Source organism: Aedes aegypti, chromosome 3 (assembly GCF_002204515.2).
Source record: "Aedes aegypti strain LVP_AGWG chromosome 3, AaegL5.0 Primary Assembly, whole genome shotgun sequence".
In the NCBI taxonomy this organism is placed as follows: Eukaryota; Metazoa; Arthropoda; class Insecta; order Diptera; family Culicidae; genus Aedes; species Aedes aegypti.
The window spans coordinates 105,993,121-106,007,210 of NC_035109.1; positions in this window are offsets into that span (position 1 = coordinate 105,993,121).

Consider the following 14,090-nt stretch of genomic DNA (forward strand, 5'->3'; position numbering starts at 1 on the left):
ATAGCCGACAGAGGTGAGTTCGTCAGTACTCATAAACACCCTCACCCATCCTGAAATTCCTAATTTCTGAAAATAGAAAGCAGATCCTCTTCGACAGGATGGGATGGTGGGAAAGGAAGGGTGGCTACTGAGATGGATTGGCTTTTTCAGCTGGCTTCACACTCTCATCTTCTGGAAGCGGCAGGATACAGATCTTTTCGACCGGTCTGGTCAAGAATCCATTGGCAGTTTTCAATGTCACTACTCTGACAATATCATCTCTACCAGGGTGAACTTCAGAGATGCGTCCCATTCTCCATTTCATCGGGGGTTGATTATCGTCCTTGATGACCACAAGCTTGCCTACTTCAACCTGAACCGCAGGCTGCCATCGCTTCGTTCTAGCTTGCAATTGGCAGAGATATTCTCTGCGCCATCTCTTCCAGAAATCTTGCAACCTCCTTTGAGTAAGTTGCAGGACGTCCAGACGGTTAACTGGTAGTTCTCCCAAATCTGGTTCGGCGATTGATTGAAGGGATGAGCCGATTAGGAAGTGTGCGGGTGTCAATGGTTCAAGGTCGTTGGGGTCGTCGGACAGAGGCGTAAGGGGGCGAGAATTGAGGCAAGCTTCAACCTGGGTTAGCAGCGTGCTGAAATCCTCTGGTGATACCGGTGTCTCACCCAATACTTGCAGCACATGATGTTTAGATGAACGAACGGCTGCTTCCCATAGGCCTCCAAAATGGGGAGCGCTCGGTGGGATAAAGTGCTATTGAATGCCGTCCTTGGCACACTCCTTCGCTATAGCATCGTTATGGTCGCGATTCCTCAGCAGCTGCAGGAGATCTTGTAGTTTGTTGCGTGCGCCGACAAAATTTGTACCGTTGTCGGAGTAAATGTTTGAACAACGATCTCTCCGTGCTACAAACCGACGAAGTGCCTGTAGAAAGCGGTCAGTGGATAGGTCTGACACGAGTTCTAAATGAACCGCCTTGGTACATAGGCAAACGAAAATAGCCACGTAGGCCTTCACTACTCCTCGACGTGGAACGGGGCGAAGATAAACGGGGCCAAAGTAGTCTACACCACTGTTTGAAAATGGACGGGATACCACAACTCGTGCAGCTGGCAAATCTCCCATAAATTGCTGAATCGGCGATGGCTTGGAACGAAAGCATTTTTGGCACTTGTTTATAGTATTGCGGACAACACTCCTCCCTCCTAGCGGCCAAAAACGAAGTCTTACTACACTCAACATTAACTGTGGTCCCGCATGAAGCAAACGTTCGTGGTAGTGCTGAAGTAATAATCGAGTAAACGGATGTCGAGCGAGTAGCACTACGGGATGTTTCGCTTCTTCTGGCTCGAGAGAGTGCTTCAACCGACCACCTAGTTTGAGCAGCTGATCCTTTGTGATGAACGGGTTGTACCAACGCAGTCGTGATCCTTTTGAGACTGGCTCAGCCCTTGAGAGTGCCCTTAATTCCTCGACGAATACTTCTTTTTGTACCAGACGAATCAGTGTGCCTCCCGTAGCTCGGACGTAGTCAGAAAACCATGGTCACTTCTTTGCGTAGATGGTAATCGGAGCAGTTTGTAGCATACTAGCATACTTTAGAAAAACCCATCATCATCATAATTAGCAATACCAATAAACAGTAAACGTAAATTCCCAAATCTCTAACAAACAACCAATCATCACTTCTTTTGTCTATAAAAACCCTTCTCATTGTCACCAACGGTTTTTACCAAAACATCATACAATAAACATCAACACGCCTCAACACGCCTTAACCTTTACCATTTACCCACAATAAAACTGAGCCTGGGATGCGTGGCCGCATCCATTGCCAGGCATCATACCGTTATGTTATTATTTACCTAGCGAAATGTACTCGCGTGTTTGGGTCACGTTTAGCCAGGTACAAGACAAATGTAAACTAGTATTTAAGAGAAAACTGAATAAAGAATAGATGTCATTCATACTCAAGTCAATCTAGACGGACATGCTGTCCGTAGTGTTTTAACATTTTTTGATGACTTCACTTCCAACTCCCGCGAATGTAAATGTGTTAACAAAACCCGATCTGCAAACACAGTTAAAGTTTCATTAGACGCAACCAATACGCGGTGCGACGAACGAGATCGGAATATGATGAAAATTTTTGGAAATACATGTTATTGAACTCGGTGACTGTGGAAACCGTTCCTGCGATGACTGTTCGTCGTTTTTCATCGTCAACCTCCCTTATTGATGAGATCTCCAGTGATTTGGGCCATTGAGCTGGGTCCTCCTGCAACCATGCAGGTCCTTGCCACCAGAAACGATTTTTCAGGATTTCTTGGGGAGTTATACCACGTGATATCAGATCTGCCGGGTTTTGTGTTCCAGGAACATGATTCCACCGACACCCTTCGGTGATAGTTTGGATTTTGGCAATACGATTGGCGACAAACGTCGTCCAGGTGGTCGGAAGAGCTTCTATCCAACGCAGAACACATGTAGAGTCCGTCCAAAAGTAGCTGGTTGGTGTTATTCTTATTGATTCACGAACCTTTTCGAATAATTGTACTCCCAGAACTGCTCCGCATAGTTCTAAACGAGGTATAGTTGGGCATTTAAGTGGAGCAACCTTTGACTTAGAGGAAAGTAGTTGAACCCTGATCCTTCCGGATGCATCTGTGCTACGGATATATAGACAGGCTCCATATGCTTTCTCCGAAGCGTCAGAAAAACAGTGGATTTCGATTGAAACTGCTTTCGGGATGATCACGCATCGTTCGATACGAGGTTGATTGAGCAGCGGTAACAGTTCGTGAAATTTCCTCCACGCCTCACCCACCGTTGAAGGTAAAGACTGATCCCAGTCGAGTGATTTCCCATTTTCATCACGTATGGTCCACAACTGTTGCATAAATATCTTCGCCGTAGTAATAACAGCTCCCAGAAGGTCTAATGGATCGAATAAAGTTGCGATCACTGACAAAATGGTCCGTTTGGTGAGGATTTCGTCAACGTCCAGGGAGGGAATGGTAAACTGAAATCCTAGAGTGTCCGTGGAAGGAAACCAGGTCAACCCTAAAGTTTTCACCGAAGGATTTGGATCCAAATTGATGCCATCGGGAGTTCGAATTGCCAAGTTTTCCTGGGGAATCCCTGCTAGAGCAGTAGGGCAGTTCGACGCCCATTTCCGTACGGAATACGGACAAGAAATTCGCGGACTCTTGGAAGAGTGCCTTCTGTCAGGCGTTCAAGCTCGTGCGGGGCTGCGAAGAGATTGCTAACTTGCTGTCTGGAAGTAGAAAGCAGCATAATAATATCATACGCCTACTGGGTGACATTTGCCAGTTCGGTGTGACGCGCACATCAAATAAAGCGTTCATCCCCATGTCACTCATCTTGACCAGCGCAATGACCAACGTTCTGTACAAGGCTCATTTCATCGCTCAGAACGAGTTAACTGACGAAGCCATCACCGATGAAATGATCCCGGTTAGAATTTGGACTTCTCCGGACACGGACTGTTAGCATTTTGGAACAGCGTAAGAACTTTCCAGTTTTCCTTGAGAGGCAATCCAGCGATCTTTACTCCCAATTTGGCTGGACAGGCACTTTTCCATGCGGTGTTTGGCACCCATAAAGAGAACCTGAATCTCCTTGAAAATTTTAAAACAATTCACAACCAAATTTACGCGCGAAAATGTAAGTCAAGCTTTAGAGCTTGCTCTTCTAGAAATAATGAAATATGTGAAATGTTACAAGCGAGACAAGCTAGCTCTGTCTATAGAAAATGAAATATTCAATTTTATCTCGCTACATACGCTGAAGGAAATCGCAAACAATGCCATTTCCACGTACGAGATAATTCTCTATAAACCCCAGACGTTTTTAGAAAATGAGGAATAAATTAACGAAATACTAGCACAATATCACATGACACCTACGGGAGGTCACGTAGGCCAAAATCGGCTATAGAGGGATTCCACGGAGGCATGCAAGTCGATTCTGATCGACCATTTCAAAAATATCTGAAACTTTGCACAGTTTTTCAGTTCCATCTAAATCGTCATTTTCCGATATCAAATCTTCAAGTTGAGTCACGACTAACTTTTCAAAAGGGTGTATGTGAAAATGGTTCAAAAATATTCAAAAAGCTGCACAGCAAAAACGGTTCGTTCGATTGTTAGACAACTAAAGAAACAAAGTTAGACAACTAAATAAAGATTCCAAAAAAAATACACACAGTAAAAAAAAAATTTTTTTTGCATTAAAAAACATCATTTTTGTCACAAAAAACTCAAATATCTCAAAACCCTATCGGAATACCAACGTAATTTTTTGAGGGAAAACGGTCCATTATATTAGCTATCTACCATAAAAATTTGGTGATGGTAAGCCAATAAACAAAAAAGTTATGACGTTTCAAACATGTCACAATTTTCACATTTAGAAGAAAATAAAAATTTTTTTTTTTCGGTGTAAATTATTACGGGAACCGCAGTTTGTAGCTAATTTTATTGTTAAGGGCCTTGCGTGAATTAAACAAGTCGTTTTCATGTTTTCATTAGTATTATGTATATTATATGTATAAATATTATGTATATGTATAAATATGATATGTATATGTATATATGTATAAATTAAAATGAATTAACAGATTACACGAAAAAAAAAATTTTTTTTACCAGGATATTTTTTTTTTAGAGTATGATCGATGAGTTTCTAAATGTTATATATAAACTTTAAAAGTTTTGGATTTGGGTATGCGTTATGAGATCATGAAAACATTTTATTAATACTTATTTATTTATTTATTGTTATTCAATTTTTTTACAATATCGAACACTTTTGCATCATTATCAGTACAGTTCGAGTATAGTTTTGCTTTAATTTTATTTTCTGACAATGGAATAAAACAGTGAAATTTTTGGGTTCCTTGGATCGTTTTCGCGTTATTATATTGCTCGCTGAGCTCTGATGCCGTTAATTCGTACTCTTCAGTAGTAGTAAAACAAAATGATAATTTTGTTAAATCTTCTTCTTTTCTGCGATTCGCCCAATCAAATAGTTCTTTCCAGATGGAACTGGAAAACTGTGCAAAGTTTCAGCTCAATAGAAAAAAATGAATTAAAAAATTTACCAAATTTTGGTGCTGTTGCTTGGAATCACTCAACTGGAGGACATATTGGAATCAATAGACTTTATAAGAAATTAAGAAATCTTTATATCTGGCCGAATATGGGAGCTACTATTACAAAATTTGTCAAAACATGTGAACTTTGCATACGAGACCAACATTTTACTCCAATAAAGCCCTTTTAGTTTACCTATTAGGAAAAGACTGGATAATCGCCCACTTATTTTCAACAATGGAATCATCTGCTGAGAATAACGCCGCCGTTTTTACGGCAAATCCAGAGCCTAAGACAAGAAGGAAGTTTACCTTCAAACCCCGGAAAGGACCAATCACGAGGGAGGAACCCTCGCGTCAACCGGATCCTAGAATCCGTCGTAAGCAAGAAGTCGTAGGAGAACCAGATTTCACACCTAAGAATCTGTCGACTAGCTTCACCACACCGAAGAATGATCCTTGCGACATAGATGCCTTCAGTATAGCTGATTTATCAGCTCTAGGGTTTCTAAAACGTGTACCAGAGTTACGTTTGAATTACTCTGGGTATTTAGAACAAACTAACGGTCATATTCAGCGATTCGAAAAGCGTACTGGATGCTATCGACAACAATAACTCTAACCACCCGGGGATATCCAACATTAGAAAAACCCTAGAAGAAAAACAAGGAAAAGTTGAACTGTGTTGGATTCCAGCGCATGTAAATATATCGGGAAATGAGAAAGCAGACGAACCAGCTAAGAACGGTGCCCTTCTCCAAAACCCTATTGACATCAAAATACCATTTGAAGACCTAAGAAGAGCAATAAATTCAAGTATAATCCAGAACTGGCAAACAAATAACAGCAAGCTGAGGCAAATCATAAACACCGCGAAAGAATGGAATACTTCATACAACAACGACAGGTTCATTGACAGAATAATAACAAGGCTAAGAATCGGACATACAAAATTACTCAGTGGTTTAAGTCCTGAGTGTGCATTTTTATATATAGACGATGTTATTGTCGTAGGTTGCTCAGTTGAGCACCATTTGAAAAATTAAGGACGAGTTTTTAATTGTTTCAGGAAGCGGAATCTTAAATTGAACCCTTCCAAATGCAGTTTTTTTTTCAATCGGAAGTAACGTTTTTAGGACATAAAGTTACAGATCATGGAATTCTACCAGATGACTCGAAATTCGAGACCATTAAAAATAACCCTACACCAAAAATACAAATGAAATCAGAAGCTTTGTAGCTTTCTGCAATTATTACAGGAGGTTTATTCCCAACTTTGCTCAAATAAGTGTAAGCCTAAACAATTTATTACGAAAAGGTGTTAATTTTGATTGGACTAAAGAGTGCGAAGATTCTTTTCAAATACTAAAAAATAGTCTAATTACGCCAAAAATTTTACAATACCCAGATAGAAACCTTTTATAGTAACGACAGATGCCTCAGATTTTGCCTGTAGAGCCGTTTTATCTCAAATACACGATCAAGATGATCTGCCTGTTTCGTTTGCCAGTCGCGCGTTTACAAAGGGTGAACGAAATAAACACATCATCGAGAAAGAATTAGCGGCCATACTTTGGGCCATCATGCATTTTAAACCGTATTTGTATGGACGAAAATTTATCGTCCGTACTGATCACCGTCCTCTCGTTTATTTATTTGGAATGAAAAATCCAAATTCCAAATTAGTTAGAGTGAGATTAGATTTATGAGGAATTTCAATTTACTATAGAATATATACCCGGCAAAAGTAATGTAGCAGCGGACGCGCTGTCAAGAATTCAATTAGATATTAATGAATTAAAAGATATAAAAATTAAGCAAATGCAAACCAGGTCCATGCAACGCAAATCTGGTAATGCACAGAAAATTGAAACTAATATACCGGAGCCTGATCAACTCAAAGTAATAGACGCCATTAACTATGAACAAGTGCGCAATATGAAGAAATTATCATTTTGTCTAATAAAAGCAAAACCACCGTTTGGATCCATGACGACAAACGTTGGAGTTCAAATTAAATGCAGATAATCTAATAAACATTTTACATGCAATTGAAATGAAATCTCAAAAGTTTATTACCAAGCAACTAGCAATAGCTGGTAACGATATTTTATTCAATTATATAGATAAAAATAATTTTAAGAGAATTGGAAATCAGATATTGAATGACGTCTCGATTCTGATTGTCAACCCTCAAACTTTTGTGTCTGACAAAAATGAAGTAAAACACCTAATGCAAACTTTTCATAATTCACCAACTGGAGGACATATTCGAATCAATAGACTTTATAAGAAATTAAGAAATCTTTATATCTGGCCGAATATGGGAGCTACTATTACAAAATTTGTCAAAACATGTGAACTTTGCATACGAGACCAACATTTTACTCCAATAAAGCCCTTTTAGTTTACCTATTAGGAAAAGACTGGATAATCGCCCACTTATTTTCAACAATGGAATCATCTGCTGAGAATAACGCCGCCGTTTTTACGGCAAATCCAGAGCCTAAGACAAGAAGGAAGTTTACCTTCAAACCCCGGAAAGGACCAATCACGAGGGAGGAACCCTCGCGTCAACCGGATCCTAGAATCCGTCGTAAGCAAGAAGTCGTAGGAGAACCAGATTTCACACCTAAGAATCTGTCGACTAGCTTCACGACACCGAAGAATGACCCTTGCGACATAGATGCCTTCAGTATAGCTGATTTATCAGCTCTAGGGTTTCTAAAACGTGTACCAGAGTTACGTTTGAATTACTCTGGGTATTTAGAACAAACTAACGGTCATATTCAGCGATTCGAAAAGCGTACTGGATGCTATCGACAACAATAACTCTAACCACCCGGGGATATCCAACATTAGAAAAACCCTAGAAGAAAAACAAGGAAAAGTTGAACTGTGTTGGATTCCAGCGCATGTAAATATATCGGGAAATGAGAAAGCAGACGAACCAGCTAAGAACGGTGCCCTTCTCCAAAACCCTATTGACATCAAAATACCATTTGAAGACCTAAGAAGAGCAATAAATTCAAGTATAATCCAGAACTGGCAAACAAATAACAGCAAGCTGAGGCAAATCATAAACACCGCGAAAGAATGGAATACTTCATACAACAACGACAGGTTCATTGACAGAATAATAACAAGGCTAAGAATCGGACATACAAAATTACTCAGTGGTTTAAGTCCTGAGTGTGCATTTTTATATATAGACGATGTTATTGTCGTAGGTTGCTCAGTTGAGCACCATTTGAAAAATTAAGGACGAGTTTTTAATTGTTTCAGGAAGCGGAATCTTAAATTGAACCCTTCCAAATGCAGTTTTTTTTTCAATCGGAAGTAACGTTTTTAGGACATAAAGTTACAGATCATGGAATTCTACCAGATGACTCGAAATTCGAGACCATTAAAAATAACCCTACACCAAAAATACAAATGAAATCAGAAGCTTTGTAGCTTTCTGCAATTATTACAGGAGGTTTATTCCCAACTTTGCTCAAATAAGTGTAAGCCTAAACAATTTATTACGAAAAGGTGTTAATTTTGATTGGACTAAAGAGTGCGAAGATTCTTTTCAAATACTAAAAAATAGTCTAATTACGCCAAAAATTTTACAATACCCAGATAGAAACCTTTTATAGTAACGACAGATGCCTCAGATTTTGCCTGTAGAGCCGTTTTATCTCAAATACACGATCAAGATGATCTGCCTGTTTCGTTTGCCAGTCGCGCGTTTACAAAGGGTGAACGAAATAAACACATCATCGAGAAAGAATTAGCGGCCATACTTTGGGCCATCATGCATTTTAAACCGTATTTGTATGGACGAAAATTTATCGTCCGTACTGATCACCGTCCTCTCGTTTATTTATTTGGAATGAAAAATCCAAATTCCAAATTAGTTAGAGTGAGATTAGATTTATGAGGAATTTCAATTTACTATAGAATATATACCCGGCAAAAGTAATGTAGCAGCGGACGCGCTGTCAAGAATTCAATTAGATATTAATGAATTAAAAGATATAAAAATTAAGCAAATGCAAACCAGGTCCATGCAACGCAAATCTGGTAATGCGCAGAAAATTGAAACTAATATACCGGAGCCTGATCAACTCAAAGTAATAGACGCCATTAACTATGAACAAGTGCGCAATATGAAGAAATTATCATTTTGTCTAATAAAAGCAAAACCACCGTTTGGATCCATGACGACAAACGTTGGAGTTCAAATTAAATGCAGATAATCTAATAAACATTTTACATGCAATTGAAATGAAATCTCAAAAGTTTATTACCAAGCAACTAGCAATAGCTGGTAACGATATTTTATTCAATTATATAGATAAAAATAATTTTAAGAGAATTGGAAATCAGATATTGAATGACGTCTCGATTCTGATTGTCAACCCTCAAACTTTTGTGTCTGACAAAAATGAAGTAAAACACCTAATGCAAACTTTTCATAATTCACCAACTGGAGGACATATTCGAATCAATAGACTTTATAAGAAATTAAGAAATCTTTATATCTGGCCGAATATGGGAGCTACTATTACAAAATTTGTCAAAACATGTGAACTTTGCATACGAGACCAACATTTTACTCCAATAAAGCCCTTTTAGTTTACCTATTAGGAAAAGACTGGATAATCGCCCACTTATTTTCAACAATGGAATCATCTGCTGAGAATAACGCCGCCGTTTTTACGGCAAATCCAGAGCCTAAGACAAGAAGGAAGTTTACCTTCAAACCCCGGAAAGGACCAATCACGAGGGAGGAACCCTCGCGTCAACCGGATCCTAGAATCCGTCGTAAGCAAGAAGTCGTAGGAGAACCAGATTTCACACCTAAGAATCTGTCGACTAGCTTCACGACACCGAAGAATGACCCTTGCGACATAGATGCCTTCAGTATAGCTGATTTATCAGCTCTAGGGTTTCTAAAACGTGTACCAGAGTTACGTTTGAATTACTCTGGGTATTTAGAACAAACTAACGGTCATATTCAGCGATTCGAAAAGCGTACTGGATGCTATCGACAACAATAACTCTAACCACCCGGGGATATCCAACATTAGAAAAACCCTAGAAGAAAAACAAGGAAAAGTTGAACTGTGTTGGATTCCAGCGCATGTAAATATATCGGGAAATGAGAAAGCAGACGAACCAGCTAAGAACGGTGCCCTTCTCCAAAACCCTATTGACATCAAAATACCATTTGAAGACCTAAGAAGAGCAATAAATTCAAGTATAATCCAGAACTGGCAAACAAATAACAGCAAGCTGAGGCAAATCATAAACACCGCGAAAGAATGGAATACTTCATACAACAACGACAGGTTCATTGACAGAATAATAACAAGGCTAAGAATCGGACATACAAAATTACTCAGTGTGTAGCATGTTTATTTTAACGCATTTCAAAAAGATCATAATTTAAGGATCATGACAGCTTACATTGCTCAACTTCTAGGAAAACATTCCCACACGCAAGTTAGCTGTACTTGCATCTTCAAAGCATTTGGTACATGTCATTTTTCAACTAATCGACTAGGTTTCATTTTTCACAACCCATCGATTATCCACATACCACACAACTTGAGCAACTTATTTTGTTCTCATGACGAAGCGCATTCATGCTGAGAAGCTTCATATTTCAATTCCCATAAAGACAATTTCTACTTTTGCCTTTGCACTGATTTGACCCGACAGTGCAACGGCCCAGCGAACACACATGTAAACGTTTACCCATCCGTTTGGTAAACGCCTTCTTTTAAATTTGTATTCTATGATTGGTTAATTGATATTGGTTGTTTCAGCCTTCTCGTAATATAGTGGAGTACTAGATTAAGCTCGAGGTTAGCTGTAAGATTGACTTCAAAATAAAAGACAGAACATAATCAACAACCATAGAGTCAAGTTGACTAATTCCGATAAGTCCTTTATGGTATCATACCAGATGGCGACCGGACTGGTTGACACTTTGTGAAATATTCACAGTCAACAAAGTTTTAGTGGAAAAACTGACAAAGTCTTAGTGGAAAATCAAAAAAGTTTTAGTGGAAAAACAGTGATATTATAAGTGATAATGGGCTTTTTCAGTAACGATGAGATTGTTGCCAATGCATCCACGCCCGAGAACACAGTAATTGCATCTACACTCGTAGTGATTGTGGCAGTTTTAATTCTTTTCGTCATAATGAGGATGTACACAAAGTACATGCAAGGAAAAGTGAAAGAAGAAGCGAGGAGAGAAGTACAATTAAGTAACCTCCGCACAGTTTGAAAAGGTTAAAAGGTGATTACGAACAAAACATTCTTGGTTCCAGTACAGTATGTGTGCAAATGAAAATCTAATACCGCCGTACAGTGCACAATTATGTGAGCATTTTGAGAGTTCACGGAAAAAGTTATTTCAGAAAAGTGGAAAAGAATGACTTTACATGGTTCAAGGTGAAATTGCGAGTCGTGTAAATTTGAGATTTTTTGCGGTGGAGCAGTGGTGCAACAATTCAACGTACAGGGATGGTGCCAGTGTCCAGTGATTCTAGGCAGCTTAATAAGAAGATGATGCCTGCTTGCTGCCGCGGAGATTCGTGGTTGCGGAATGCGGACCAGTTCGTACGTAAGATGATTCCGGCTTACCGTCGCTGAGGTTTGTAGTCGCGGACCAGTCGACTAGATGAGGTCAGTGTATCTATTTCTCTACGTGCAATTACATCACTATTACATCACCATCATATACTGATTTAGGAAAAATTATTATGTAACACATAGCAAGCATCACAAATTTATTGTTATTTTAGTAATTTCATTTATAGTTAATAATTTCCAAAGATTTAATAATCTTGAACTTCAAATGAGTGAATATGAAAAATTAAAACATTTATATAATTATATAAAAAAATCAATTAACACTCCTCTCACAGAGAACACCCTGAGAGAGAAATCAGATTCTTGTAAGGAAATTTATGAAAATTTGCAAATTTATTTTAGTGAAAACTCTGTGGATGAAATTTTAATAAGTAATGCAAAAAAGTGGTATTTAGAAATAAATCAAGTTTTAAAAGCCAAATTAGATAATTTAAACACCAAAAACCAGTTGGACGAAACTTCGATCAGTATGGTGCAACCAGAAGTGGAACGTCAGTTTGACGTTAAACAAGCAACAGCGCTAGTGCAGCCCTATGATGGTAGTGCGGCTGGTTTGGAATCGTTTATCGATTCTGTAAATTTTTTAAAAGAATTGATTCAACCTAACCATACGGCAATGGCCGTAAAATTCCTTAAAACACGTTTAACAGGAAAAGCTCGCTGTGGCTTTCCAGATACGATAGTAACAATTGATGCATTAATTGAGCACATTAAAATAAAGTGTCAAGATACTTTAACACCAGATCTGATTGTTGCAAAATTAAATGCAACAAAACAGAGAGGGCAAGTATTAAATTTCTGTGAAGAGATTGAAAATCTCTGTAGCAAACTCGAAAATAGTTACATTTCCCAAAAGGTCCCGGAAAATGTAGCAAAGGCAATGACCACAAAAGCAGGCGTAAATGCTCTCATTAATGGCATTAACGCTAGCGAAACTAAACTAATCCTAAAAGCTGGCAATTTCTCTTCGATTAGAGAAGCCTTGCAAAAAGCACAAGAGAGTGCTACTGATAATACATCATCGCAAGTTTTCAATTTGCGGAATAAACAATTTAACCCAAATGAAAGGAAAATGAATTTCCGAGGTAATGGTTTCAACAGAAACCGAAATTTTGGAAATTGCTATAGAGGAGGTTTTTCTCAAAGACCCCAAAACAATTATTATCATAACTCTTCGCGTGGAAGATACCAACGTGGTGGTTACCATAACGGATACAATAATCGTGGAAGATTTAATGATAATCGTCCACGATATGACAACCCTAATCGAGTATATGTGGCAAATGTGGATCAACCGTACGGTCCACCACAAAACCAGAACCGCGATGCTCCAAACAGAGCTGCTCCCCAACAACAACAACAACAACAACAACAACAAAGTCAAAGAAATTTTTTAGGTCAGTGTTAACCATAAACCTTTCTGCTTCTAATTTTATCGAGATTGGAGTAGAAATGGCAAATTCAGTTTGTACTTTACTTGTAGATTCTGGTGCGGACATTTCTATATTTAAAACTGACAAAATTTTAACAAATCACAATATAAACTACAAAGTTAAAACAAGAATTACAGGCATTACAGAAGGAGAAATTGAAACAATGGCAATAACAGAGACAGTGTTGAATTTTGGAAATGGGATAAGAGTTAATCATTCATTTCATTTAGTTGATGCGAATTTTCCGATTTTAACAGATGGTATTTTAGGAAGAGATTTTTTGTCTCTTTTTAGATGCAATATTGATTACGAATCTTGGCTTTTGAATTTTAATATTGATAATATAGCTGTATCTGTTCCAATCCAAGATACAGTAAATGAGAATTACATAATTCCGCGGAGATGTGAACACCATTTACACAACTTATCAGTTGTTTTTGAAAGAATTCGAAAATATAATTTAAAATTAAATTTGTCAAAATGCAAATTTTTTAATACAGAAGTAACGTACTTAGGGCACAGAATAACCGATAGAGGTATTTTGCCTGACAGTAGTAAATATGATACCGTAAAGAACTATCCAGTTCCCAAGAACAGTGACGAAGTCAGAAGGTTTGTAGCTTTTTGTAACTACTACCGGAAATTCGTCCCAAATTTTGCAACAATTGCATACCCGTTGAATCAATTGTTGAGAAAAAACATAAAATTTGAATGGTCATCAAAATGTGAAGATGCTTTTAATGCTCTAAAATCATTTTTGATGTCACCAAAACTATTACAATATCCAGATTTTAAGCAAACATTTATATTGACTACCGACGCATCAGATGTAGGATGTGGTGCGGTTTTATCACAGAATATTGATGGCAACGATTTACCCATAGCGTTTGCC